This window comes from Miniopterus natalensis, chromosome 8 (assembly GCF_054644295.1).
Source record: "Miniopterus natalensis isolate mMinNat1 chromosome 8, mMinNat1.hap1, whole genome shotgun sequence".
In the NCBI taxonomy this organism is placed as follows: Eukaryota; Metazoa; Chordata; class Mammalia; order Chiroptera; family Miniopteridae; genus Miniopterus; species Miniopterus natalensis.
Window position 1 is genome coordinate 40,266,987 of NC_142088.1, and position 14,440 is coordinate 40,281,426.

General features: G+C 39.8%; 1 pseudogene; it reads left to right on the forward strand.

Annotated features, from left to right (window-relative positions):
• The first annotated feature begins 12,738 nt into the window (after positions 1–12,738).
• On the forward strand, positions 12,739–13,137 carry LOC107524031 (large ribosomal subunit protein eL32 pseudogene; annotated as a pseudogene).
• The last annotated feature ends 1,303 nt before the right edge of the window (positions 13,138–14,440 follow it).

Sequence of the window (14,440 nt, forward strand, 5' to 3'; positions counted from 1 at the left end):
TCCAGACATAGAGAAATATCAATTAATCGAGGATTTGGGGAAGGGTGTTAGAATGCAGAATAAATGTTTTTACTGTAGCCCTTTAAACTATCTATAATGAAATTTTTTCTCATACCAGACATATGACAAAAATGTCGCTAAAACATTTTTGTAGACTCTCCTCACTCTCTAATTTACTCTCCTTGTTCACTGTATCTCTGGATTAAACAGGTGAATTTCTGAAGCCCCTAATAATTAGGGGCATAAAAACTGAATATTAGGACCCCACCCTAATAATTAGGTATTGCCCATTAAAAAGATCGACAGATGAACTTTTTTCCCCTTACTAATGAAAATAATTGACCAAAAGCAATATTATTCTGAGGATTCATTCATTCCTGGAAGATTTTTTTTGTTGATCGGAGGGGGAGAAATGTCTTCCCCTTCATGTCTTTTTCCTCAGTCTGGCTCTTGGCAAATTTTGTCAGTAAGAACCTATCAGCAGTTCTTTCTGGAACTGACTTGCCCAAGTCTCTGTTAGTATTCACTTATCCACTTCATCATCATTAAAATTACCTCATATTTCTCTTCAAGGTCATAATGTTTTCTTATGAATGTTACAATGGATTTCCCCCTCTATTTTGGCTGTATTTTAAAACTACTGCTTTTTCAAAATGTCCACTGCTTCATTAAAGTACTGAATGCTACAAGCAGCTTTCTATAAAAATTTGTGAATTTTAAGTACTATTGTCTTACCTTATTATCTTTTACTTTATCATTACTCACGTTATTTTCTCTTCTAAAAAACAAGAGCATCATTTCTTCATCCTGTGTATAAAGCTCTTTGCCACTTTCTCTCAATAAAACTTTCAGGCAGTGCAGTTCTGCCCACTTCTGCGTCCCTTTCAGGGTTTGTTAACTGCTCTTGAGGCACTGAAAGCTTTTTCCTTTCGATTTCACTTCCCCGCACTCAGATGCCAAGTCGGAGCTCTTTTACCTCCTTCTCACCACTTCAATCAGAATGATGGCCGTGCTCACTCCGAGTTGCTCGGCTCCTTTGGCTTAGGTGATGGCTAATTTCTTCCTTTTATCCAGAACTGTATCATAGGAAACTTGTGCTTTTTATAGCAACCCCAGCTCCCTTACCTCTCCCCGGGGTCCCCAGATGAGCATCTCACTTCACATGTCTACAAAAATGCTGCTGGGCCCCATCACCAGATCACACCACCCTGTATCAAGCAGAGGAAATGTGTATGATTAGGATCCATCACATTGATCAAAATGACTTCACTTGTCTCAGCTAAACTCCCAGGAGCCTAAAGTGATCATGGGAATTTGCCGCATGGGATGCTGAGAAGCTCACCTTTGGAAAATTTAAAGTAATTTTTAAAGGTGGATTGGTTTCTTAGAATCTACCCCCTGTTGACACTTTATCTACAAATATATTGTGATAACAGTGTCTGATTCATTAATAGAACATCCTTTATAGCGGGATGATTGGAGGGTTGGAGGGGAGAATCCTACATTTCTCTTTTTGGTTGGTTCGTGGTAACTGATTCATGTGAATAAGAAGTTATCTTATTCTCATAATTACCAATTATTATATAGTCTATAATCTTTTTATTTTACTCATATAGATCCCAAATCTCAAAACAGAAAAAAAGAGAGGTTTCAAGTTAAATATAACAAAATTATAACATGCATTTGTATTCTCTTCCTCCCCAAACTTCCCTAAAATGACAATAAAGGGAAAAAAGGGATTAACACACAGGACAGAAGTGGAGACAAAGCAGAAGAGACTTCAACAAGGTTTTTTCTGAAGGTGAGAACTGGTCGAGCCGCTGGTAACCAACTGAGCAGCGCTGAGGAGGTAGCAGGTAAGATTTAGAAGCTGTGAGAGATTTAGAAGCAGGGGTCACGCCCTGTCCCCAGCCCCACCACCCTGAGGCAGAGTCCAGGTTCATCCTGGAGAAACTGAGCAGAAGAGGCTGGGAATCGGATCACCCGGGACCAGGGACAGGCAGGCGTGAGGCCTGAGCTCAAACAGAGGGAAGAAGTAAAAATCTGTGTACCGAACTGTGAGTCAGAGCCTCCCCCAGTCTCCTCCCCAAATGGCAGCAGGACAGGTCTCCCAAGCAGGAGACTGGGGGACTCCTCTTTAAAAAAACAACCTGAACAGCCTTAGAGAAAAGGCTTCAGAATCTCACATTTAAGGACCTCCCAGTAAAAAGCTGGCTTAAAGCCCAACTGCCCCACAGTGATGCACCCTCAGTAAGCTCACCCCTTTGCCCCCACACTCAGATTTTCCAAACTATTGTTCAGTGCTTCAGTCTCTAGATCAGCAGACACTTGAGGAAAATCTCCAACATGCAGAACTGAGACCAATAAACAAAAAGAAAAAAGAAACGAAGACAATATGTGGAGCAGAAGAGCAGAAGGAACCTTAAGCAAAGGAAAAAAACAACTTCTAATCAAGATAATGCATTCGTAAAACAAATCCAAGATACTATGAGAAAAAAAATAGTCAGAAGACAAAAAAGAAATGAAAAATACAGTACTTGGAATTTAAAAATTTAATAGAAGTTTTGCTTTATAAAATTAACAGCTTCTAGAAATTTGAATAAAAATACAGATATGGAGGATAGCAGAGAAGTGATTAAAAAAAATAAACTTAGAAAATCGATCTCTGAGCTCTTACATGATTAATAAAGATCCCAGAAACAGAGAACAAAGAAAATGGAGACAACAAAATTATCAAACAAATGATATATGAAAAATTTCCAGAACTTGAAGTCACTAGTCTTCAGATCAAAAACAACTACCAAGTGCTCAGCATGTGAACAAATGGAAAGCACAAGTGCCAAAGCCACATGGTTATAAAATGTCAGAACACTGGGGGTTCAAAGACATCCTTAAAAGTGTCCAAACAGAAAGAAACAAGTTGCATGCACAGGCATGGGAATCAAATGCTCCCATCTTCTAAATTCTGAGAAACAATGATTTTCAAACTGGAATTCTATATTTGCCAAAAATATCAATCAAGCGAGAGAGGATAGTGTGTTAGTCTGTTCAGGTTGCCGGAGCAAAATACCACAGACTGAGCGACTTAAACATCAGAAGGGTATTTTTTCACAGTTTTGGAGACTAGACGCCCAAGACCAAGGTGCTAGCAGGTTGGTGTCTGGTGACAGCTTTTCTCTTGGGTTGCAGATGGCCACCATCTCTCCAAGTACTCATATGACCTCTTCTTTGTGCATGCACAGAGGAAGGGGGTATAAGTGAGCTCTCTGGCGTCTCTTCTTATAAGGACACTTATCCTATAAGACCCCACCCTTATGACTTTATTAGCATGACTTTCTTTCTTACTCCAAATATAGCTACATTGGGAGATAGGACTTCAACATATGAATTTGGTTGGTAGACACATACATTCAGTCCATAAAAGTTAGCATAGAGACCATTTTCTTTTTAAAAAGAATATGTTTTTATTGATTTCAGAAAGAAGAAGGGAGAGGGAGAGAGAGATAGAAACATCAATGATGAGAGAGAGTCATTGATTGGCTGCTTCCTGCAGGCCCCACCCCCACCCCCGGGGATCTAGCACACAACCTGGGCATGTGCCCTGACAGAGAATCGAACCTCGATCTCCTGGATCATAGGTCGGTGCTCAACCACTGAGCCACACCAGCCAGGTAGAGACCATTTTCAAATGTACGGACTCAAACAATTAACGTATTACTCATCTTATTTTAGAATGCTTCTGAAGGATGTACTCCAGCAAAATGAGAGAAGCGTAGAAAGAGGCTTGGGATCCAGAAAACTGGGACCTGATACTGGAGAAGTCCCAGGACAACTGATGTGCACCAAGTGAAAAAAAACACCAGTCCATCTTGGAGCAGAAATTAGAATTGTAGGGAAATTAAGGGACTATTAACTCTATTGCAAACAAAAAAGTTAAATAAAAAAGGAAATATAAATGTAGTATATCACTTGGTACAGCAGTAATAATCTGCATGTGGTCATAATAATAGAAATGCTAACTTCATATAACCAAAAATTGTGATACAACTATATATTGGCAGCAGGCCTGGGAGGGGTCTGTGTGTAGATGGCCACAGTAATAGAGCTAGGTCCTCAATGATCACCACAGAAGTAAAAAAATAATGTCTTCCATTATTAATTTATTTTACAAATATTCATGTGCCAGGCTCTTTTCTAAGAATTAATTCCTACGGGATTGTTATCCTTATTTTATGGAATGGAAAATTGAAACACAGAGAGACTCGGTAGTTTGCTCAAGGTCACAAAGATAGTTTATTTAAGGTCAGGGTCTGGTTCAACAGTGCTACACTCTTATCATTAAAATGAATAAACAGAGATATTGCACTATAAGCATATATTTAGAAATATGGAGGTAAATTCTGGAAGAAAGAGTTAAAATTGTTGAACATATTTAGCTCTGGAAATAAGACTGGAAGTAGGGTAAATCTGGGCAAAGGATCAGAGTTTTTATTGTAAAATTTTAAAAAAATTATTTGATTTTTAAAAGTTATTTGCATGTATTTTTTAAAGAAGAAAAAAGTTAGTTTTTAAAAGAGGAAAAGAGAAACAAAAGCTAAACACCAGCTTTTTTCACCATGACCTCTCCTCCATCCCTTCTCCCCACAACAATATTAAGTGGTTCTGGATCCTACTGTATGCTCAGCATTACGGACTGGTCTATAGGGCCAAGTCTGAGCTCCTTGTCACGGTTTATCTGGCTCTACATGACCCTTTCTGCTTCTCCAGCCTTGTCTTTCTCATGACCAGTCTCATACTTGAATTACGACCAAATACTTACAGTTCCCTACACACCTCCTGCTATTCTGGGTTTCTGTGTCTCATCTCTTGCATTTCTCTTGATCTCAAATTCTTTGATAAGTAACACAGTTGACCCAGGGGCCCTTCTGGACTGTAGGATTGGCCATTTACACTGGCTTCCTCACCTCTCTGAGCCCTCATTACAGTGAAATTGTATGTTTACATCTCTCCCAATTACTGTGAGACTCCTAAGGCCAGGAGTGTTTCATTTATCATTGTGCCTTGGATCCTAGCACAGTGTCAGACCCATAGCAGGATCTCAATACGTGTTTGTTTTTATATTTTTTCCTTCCTCTATGTGGAATCTAGGACATCCTCACATTGTGCAGCTCAGCCTTGTTTCTCAAGAAGCTGCATCAGGCTGGTGTGCCAGTGAAGATTTACTTTTGCCAGCTCATCTGACTTCATTCTTTAATGGTCAGCATAAAAACTGAACAGTGAGTGCCACCAGGGGTAAGTCTCAAAGTCCAACCAAAGAAAAATTCTATTTTCATTAGTAGCACAAAGAGACAATTGGAAAGATGTAGCAGCTCTTTCAGCTCTACCTCACTGTCAGAGAACATAGTATCTTGAAATGCCAAGGTTCCAAAGATCTCAGAATTCATCTGGTCCAACTCATGACATAACCAATGCAGCACAGAGACTAAGGGCCTGGCTTAGGTATCCAACTTCTCACTTAACTTCAAACTCTTCTTCAAACTCTCACAGAAACCACAGAGTTAACATGTCCAAAATTCAACTTTTGAAATTTGGGGTGATTCTCTTGCACTGCTTTCCATCTAAGTGGATGGTGCCACCATGCATCCACCTGCAGAAACGAGAAACCAGCACTGCCCTAGTTTTCGTCATCTCTTGCCAGGATCACCACAGCGACTCTCTAACTGGTCTGCTATGTACATTGAGCCATACTCCAAAGAGAAATTTCCTTCCAAAGGCAGAGTTGAACACATTTCACATCCCGCAATTAAAATCTTTCTATGGCTTTCAATGCACCTAAATAAAGACCAAACTCTTTAATGTGGTTTAGAAGGTTTTTTGCGGGGTAGCCATCCAGGTATCTCTAGTTTCATCTTGTACCATGGTCCCCTTCAATCTCTGCCCAGCCACACTATTCTCCTCAGTCCCTCTTACTGCTCATCTACTAAACAGTGACATTTCAATAGGTAATTCTTAAGTGCATGATATCTCACAGATAAGGGCTCAAAACCCAGTATGACTTTTAACACATGAACCTCAATTTCCTCATCTATAGAATGGAAATAATAATGGCATCTATCCCTGGGTTCTTATCAGGATTCAACAAGATAACCACAATAAAGAACTTAACATAGTCCCTGGCACAAAATAAGAACCCAGAAAATTTGGGCTATCTAATATTCTGCAGGATACCATCCAAATATTCCTTTTTCCCATTAGTAACTGGTTGTGCAAGTCATTTATTAATTAATCTGAACCTTTAAAAACTTCATTAACATATTCACTCTGTGAAAATTCTTGGGCATAATAAATTTGAAAACGTTATTACCCTCAGTGGAAAGTAGTCGAATAATGCCATATACTGGAGCTGGCTTGTCCCCACTCCCAGAAGCTAACTGTTAAATTTTCAGGAATTTTGTGAACCAGTTGTTAAACACAGCTTTTATTAAAAAAATCAGACTGGTAATGAAGGTAATAAGTGCTATTAAGAAAGTAAAAGGCAAACCAACAAACAAGAAAGAAAACATGAAAAGAAGTAAAAAGGCAACCAATGGAATGAGAGACAATATTTGCAAACCATAGATCTGATCAGGGATTAATATCCAGAATACATAATAAACTCCTACAACTCAACAACAACAACAACAAAGAAACAACCTAATTCAAAAATGGGCAAAGGACTTGAATAAACATTCCTCCAAAGAAGATATAGAAATAGCCAGTAAATATATGAAGATATGTTTCACATCACTAGTTATTAGAGAAGGCAAATCAAAACCACAAGGAGGTATCATTTATACTCATTAGAGTAGTTATTATTAAAAAACAAAACAAAACAGGGAATAAGTGTTGGCAAGGATATGGAGAAGCTGGAACCCTTTTGCATTACTGATGAGAATGTAAAATGGTATAGCCACTATGGAAAACAGTTTGGCAGTTTCCAAAAAATTAAACATAGTATTATTATGTAATCCAGCAATTCCACTTCTAGGTATATACTCAAAGACTTGAAAGCATGGACTCAAACAGATACTTATACACCCATGCTCATAGCAGTGTTATCCACAATGTCAAAAGAAGGAAGTAACCCAAATGTTGACAGATGAATGGATTAGCAAAATTTGTGGTATATATGTATAATGGGATATTATTCAGCCTTAAAGAGAAATAAAATTCTGAAAAATACTACAACAAGGATGAACCTTGGAAACATACTAAATGGAATAAGGCAGACACAAAAGGACGACTGTTGTATGATTCCACTTATATAAGGGCCGTGGAATAGTTAAATCCACAGAGATAGAAAGTAGAATAGTGGTTACCAGGGGTCAGGGGAGTAGGCAATGGGAAGTTATTAAATAACTGGGTACAAAATTTCAGTTCAAAATGATGAAAAAGTTCTGGAGAAGAAAAGAGGTGAGAGTTGCACAACAATGTAAATATCCTTAATGCCACTGAATTGTATATTTAAAAAAGGTTAAAATGGTAGATATTATGTTATGTATATTTTGCTGCAACAAAAATGTTTTATAAGCAGAAAAATATTTAAAAATGTGCAACTTAAATGGGCAATCTCCAAGTTTCCAGAATAATACCTTCTGTGAAACATCTCAATCTCTGGTAGGAAAGACACATCACATGTGAAATCTATTTGTTATAAATTTACCTGTAGACATAAACAATGATATCCTCTATGCTATAACTTAAACATGTGGTCCATATAAAGGTTACTACAGTTATTGAAGGGTTGTGGAGGGACAGAGATGAAGAGCAGAACTCAGCTGGAGGGGTGGACAGTGATGGCTTTTCTCAAGGAAGACAAAAAAGAAAGAAGATAAAAGAAGGCAAATTATCCTTTATAATAACAAAAGATGTAAACTACAGTATGACAGGAGACAAAAAGGATCCATGAGGTGGGGTCCATACTGTTGGCCTTAGGACACCACTTTGGGATTATTAATCAATACATTTCTCCACATTCCACTATGCACCTCCCATCCATTTCATTTTCTCTTTGGCACATCCCTTCATTTGAGCCTCGCCCTGGGCACATTGCCTCTGACAAGACTGAAAAGGAGATTCTGAGAGATTCTTCTTGGTGTTTAAATTTCAATAACCTGAAGGGGACACAAAAAGATCAAGGTTTTAGTCACAGCATTTAAGCGTTTAAGTAGAGTGGTCATCCTCCCCACTTCCTACTCCAAACAACATGGAGACCAGAAGTTATTTGCCCTGGCTGTGTTGAAGGAGCAGAGGTGGAGGGAGGGGAAGCTTTGGTAATATTGATGTTGGTTGGCCCTAGGGAGGGGAGTTTCACAGCAGCCATGAGGGCCAGGTGCTGCCTGGTGTGTGTTTAGGCTCTTAGATCATTTTGCAGAGATTTTTGCTTGGGTAGGAGAAACTCTAGACTGAAAATAAATTTCTGAGATTACATTTTGGTCAGTTCAGTAGAATAGTGATGTAAAACAGAAATTAAGTTATAGAAAAATCAAGAAACCTACATCTTTTTTTTCCATCTGTGAGTTTGTGTACTGAGATTTGCAGTTAGTACACAGTTTGGGGGGATTCAGGAAACCATGAAAATAATCCAGGAAAGCATGTAAAGTGAAAAGGATAGTGGGACTGGTGAAAACTCTAAAATTTAGTGAGCAAGAAGTAGAAACATCTACAAAGGAAATATAGATCCAAAAAGTGTGTGTGGGGGGGAGTGGGAAGATAGAGTAATGGCCCAAAGAACAAGGACCTGCATCTTATAAGGAGACCTGCAATCTGGTTGTGCCAATGTCAACAATGTGTGGTCCCTTTCATGGCCTTGGAGAGTAATCCTCTCCTCAAACTTATTCTGGTTAAAGACCAATCTTGTCTTCTCTGCCTGGAAATCCAAGCCTACTGGTTTTCATTTTTCATTACCTGATTTGGACAACATAGAGGCATCCACAGAGCTTTTCAGGTCATACTGACTTGTCTCATAAGCACCGTTTCTACCTGGTCCATGATGGTTGCTGTTGCTCGCAAGTCTGCCACTTCATCACAATCTCACCTCTTTCATATTCCTGCATACCCGTGATGCTGTGACCTTACCTCCTCCTTTCAATCTGTCTTCAGGATTAGGATCAATATCTGCTGCTGGGCTTTTATTCAAGTGATGGATAGCTTTGGGAACTCTTATCTGGGCTGCCTTGCTGTCTGCATCTGATACTCCAAACTGACCTTCAGCCTAAGAGTCTTAAAAAAATGTCCATATTTTAAGGAAAGATGGATGATCCTCTGTGTCTCGAATAAGAAGGAAAATCTTTTGATCAGAATGGGCGCAAAGAGGGAGTTTGGTTCTGTTTTGTTTCAAGGAGTCCTTAAAGAGCTGTTAATAGATTGTCTTTCTTTCCTTTAATTATGTTTATGCCCCAAACTCAGTAAGACCTGACTGGGGGAGAGGAGGTTAGTAGTAGCATCCTAGGTCATGAACTAGGGCTGTAAACAGAATCCAAATGCTGTTTTGAAAATTTGTCACCAGATTTTATGTCTTCTTCTAGCCTCTAAGAACACCAAGATAGCTAAAATTTCCTCTAGACACGCAAATTAGACCCCCATGCTGAGATTCTTAAAGCTTTCCTCATGATTGCTCATTCTTATAGATCCTCATGAGCTTTGTTCTTGAGCTATCAGCCTCAAGGGGAGAAGAGATGCCATAGATTCCACCCCAAAATCGTCCTTTTCACCCCATCTTCTGCAGGTAGCTTTGAGATTGTATCTAGAGTTAGTTGCTCCCTCATCTCACATTATGGTTCAATCTCAAGCCTGTCTTTCAAAATCTGCCCATTTGATTTAAATTTTAACACACTTATCAGAGACCTAAGACAAGCAAAGTATAGAGCTATCTATAGGAAGCCAGGGGACTCCCAAAAAAGGAGGTGGTGTGATGAACTTTTGACCTCAAGGAGCTTGCCAAATATAAGTTAGAAGATAAATATGAAAATAATCATAATGTGATAGTGTAATCAGAGAGAAAAAAATAATTGCCTGTATAAAATTTGAAGTAGACAAAAGAGAATTTTCAACTGTTGGGCATTTTAAAAAGACTCCACGATCCAGTGGGACTTCATTTCAGCTAAACCTGTGAGAATGAGTAAGATTTCAAGCATCAATAGAGTTGCAGGACAGTGTGTTGGTTTAGAAAATAAAGACCAGCCGTCTAATTCAGAAGAACTTGGCACTGGTACCAGTTTTAAATTAATTTATATTAAGTTTTCCTTTAGTACTGCTATCAAAGAATAGATATGTTTCTGAAAATCTAACTGTAAAACAAATTTCTGCACAGTACATTAAATGCCCCCCACCACCACCACCCAGTGGCTGACATATTCAAACCAGAAATGCATTTTAGAGGTGGAGAAAATGGGAGAGGTGGGAGGGTGGAAACTGATAATTTAATACAAACTTAAAGATTTTAAAAATTCAGTAAAGCCCAGCTGGTGCTGGCTCAGTGGTTGAGCTTCAGCCTCTGGACCAGGTGGTCACAGTTTGATTCCTGGTCAGGGCACATGCCCAGGGCTTCGGGCTTGATCCCCAGTAGGGGGTGTGCAGGAGGCAGCCAATCAACGACTCTCTCTCATCATTGGTGTTTCTATCTCTCTCTCCCTCTTCTTTCCTCTCTCTGAAATCAATAAAAAACATATTTTGAAAAAAAGAATTAAAATTCAATAAAAATATTATTGAATAACTGTGAGAGATTACAAAGTAAGGCAAAATCTTTGTTTGAAGATGTATGCAAACTAGCATGAGAGGCCATAGATAAGCACATCACGAGGCTCCTGCCCTGCGGATGGGACCCTGAGAGACGGAGTGGCAAGAAAAGCTTCAGAGCAGGAACAGTTAGAGCCATGAGAGGAGCTAACAACACCACGAAAGAGAAGGAAAACAGCTTTTTGAGTAGAGGTGGGGCAACCATGGTACATTTTATGAATAGGTCAGGGAAGATAAAGGTCAGAAGCAAACCTATTGGCTCATAAGCTTAGGATATCTCTGTGACCTCCCAGAATGCAAGAGACATGATTGTGGGTCAAAGGGATGTCAGAAAAGAGAAAATTGAGATAGCCAGTGCTAGCTGCCTTGTCAAAGAGTTTGTCTCTGAAGAAAGTGGGAGCAAAAAGAGCTGACAGCAAGCCATGGCAAGAGCTGGGGACTGGCCTGAATGGGGAGAGGTGGGAAAGCCATAAATGGACATAGGGTGAAAAGGAGTTAAGGGTCTAGATGCCAGGATGGGCAGGAAGAGCCAAGAGAAGAGGAACTGGAGCAGTTGTAATGACACCAAGGTATTTATGGTATGTGACAAATCGCCCTTTCAAAACAAGATAATAATCCCTATTTTACTCCACATGCCTCTGGTTTTAGCTGAAAATTTGGTAGGGAAGTTAACTCCTCAAAATAAATTCTCTTTAAAAAACAGAATAATGAAATAACATTTCAATTTTGCTTTAGTTGGGTTGATCAGAGAAGTGGAACCGCTGTGAGTAGTATAGGGGTTTCCTTTAGGGATTAGGCCTGGAGGGGTCACTGGAGCATGTTAAGCAGTTATGTGAGTCTGCTGTCCCTGTGTCTGATGGTGGACCTGAAGGTAGCTGTCAGCAATCGGAAGGGGACAGTGGGTGTGAAGTGGGGGAGAGGCGAGGACAGATGGGAGACTGGGCGGAGGAGCAGGAACATGCATGTTTCTCACTGGAACCACTTCAGTCTCTTGGCACCTTCAAGACTCTTAACTCTGTTCTGGCCAGTTTTGCTCAGTCGTTAGAGCATCGGCCTGAGGACTAAAAGGTCCCAGGTTCGATTCCAGCCCAGGGCACGTATCTTAGTTGCAGGTTCAATCCCGGGGCCTGGTGAGGTGTGTGAGGAAATCAACCAATCGACGCTTCTCTCTCACATCGATGTTTCTCTCTCTCTCTCTCTCCCTTCCATTCTCTCTAAAAAGCAATGGAAAAAATATCCTCGGGTGAGAATTAAAAAAGAAAAAAAGGCTCTTAACTCTGACAAAGGGGTGGTCTGCAGAGAACTGATGCAAGTCACCAGGAGCCACCTACCTGCTCAAGGGTCCCGGGGAAGGAAGTTCAAAAATAGCAATGACACAGTTAATTCTGCAAGTAGGACTGATTGGATTGTCACCTGTCTCTTGTGATTGGTTCAGGGGAGAGCACTTGACACAAGTTGTTCTAAGCAGAAGGAAGCTCTGATAGGGGAAAGAAAGCTGATGCTTTCTCCTATAGATAAGAATTAAGATCCATCTAACTCCAGTTGCTGCTGCCAACCATTCTGCAACAATGAAGAGAACCAACCTTAAAAGAAGCTGACACAGTACAAGGCAGAGCAGAGAGAAGAAAACAGACTGGATGACACCGGTGACATTGTTGAGCTTCTGGATTCTTGCATAAAGCTCTCCTTACCTCTGGATTCTCTGCCAATAAATTCCTTTTGATTATTCAAACCAATATGAGTTAGGTTTCTCATATATACAACTAAAAGCTAACCGATGCAGTGACCAACACAAAGTGTCATTCCATTCCATGCAAATCCATGGATTTCATCTCCAATGGTAAGACTGAAATTTTGGAACCACCCCTAAGTGACCCTAATTACTAGGAACTTTAAAAGATTTATAAGACACTTTCCCTAGGCGCTGCCTACAGAGGTGACAGCTATCTCCTATTCAGTACCATGGCTGCCCTCACACCCCTCGTGAAACCCAAGATAGTCAAAAAGAGGTGCAAGTAGTTCATCTGGCAGCAGTCAGACCCATATGTCAAAATTAAGTGGAACTGGTGAAACCCAGAGCCGTTGACAATAGGGTGCACAGAAGATTCAAGGGCCAGATCTTGATCTTAGCATTGGTTCTGGGAGCAACAAGAACAAAAAGCACATGCTGCCCAGTGGCTTTCAGTGGTCCACAACGTCAAGGAGCTTGAAGTGCTGCTGACGTGCAACAGATCTTACTGTGCTGCGATTGTTCACAACGTCTCCTCAAAGACCCGCAAAGCCATTGTGGAAAGAGCAGCCCAGCTGACCATCAGAGTCACCAATCCCAATGCCAGACTGTGTGGCAAAGAAAATGAATAGACAGATTGTGTACACATTGTATTTGTGTTAATAAAACCATAAAATTATGCCATCTGGCATTTCAAACAAAGGCACAAAGCAAAACAAAAAAATGAAACACCTCCAGAAACCTATGCACAGAATTTTAGGTTGGGATTTGAGTTTTAGATGAACCTGCAATCTCCAAGATTCCTTGGTATTTACTAAACAATGCCTCAACATTCTAGAGGGGAAGCTTCAGCCCAGGAACACCCTAGCTCTCTAGGATGAAATTTGGCTACTGCCCAAGAAAACTCTTGGTCACACTATGGATTGGCCAGAATTAGGACAACTTCCTAAACAACCACTCATCTCCTTGCGTTTGCTTTTCTGCTTCCCAGAGGCATTGAGTATTTACAGATCAACTAGATAAACCAATTCCTGATACAGAGTTCCTTAGCTTTACCACTGAGAAGAACCACAGAAGAACCAAGAAAACATTTCTACAAGGCCAGCCTGTGAACACGAGATATTTAAAATATTTAAAATGGGTGTTGGGTATATGGTTTAATAATAAATTTACCTATTTATACTTTTGCTCCAAAAATGATTTGAGGTGGCTTTAAAAATACATAAGATAGATAGGATTAAGTAAATAGATGAAATCAAACAATATAAAAGTAAAGATAGGAAAATAAACTAAATATAAGGCATATAAAATGATTTTGTAATATCTATGCAGTTGTTATTGGTGGATAACAAATTTGTCTCTGACCTCTCAAATTAGCCAAAGCAAAGAAGGAAATATACCTCTAATAGATTCAGAAAGTCCAGCAGATGTTGTTCAAAAGGAAAAAAAGAAAAGAAACAAGTAGCCCAGCCTGTGTTGTTCAGTGGCTGAGCATCAACCCATGAACCAAGAGGTCACTGGTTCAATTCCTGGTCAGGGCACATGCTTGGGGTTGCAGGCTCGATCCCCAGTAAGGGGCCTGCAGGAGGCAGCCAATTGATGTTTCTATCTCTCTATCCCTCTCCCTTCCTCTCTCCCTAAAAAAAATCAATAAAGACATTTTTTTTTTAAAGAAGAAAACAAACAAAGGTAGTTGTACAGGAAAGAATAGTTTTCCTGAGAAAATTTTCTCTTACACTAATTTCTGGAAGAGACACTATCCTACAGAGAGCCTCCAGGGACAAATTTTGAAAAACATGTCAACACAGCTGATGGTATAACCTCACAGTACTATTTAGCAAATGCAGTTCTAAGGGACAACTCAAACATTTTCTGGTCAGGGCACATAGCTCTTTAATTATCTGCCTTGGTCCAATCCAGCTATTCACAATGTCT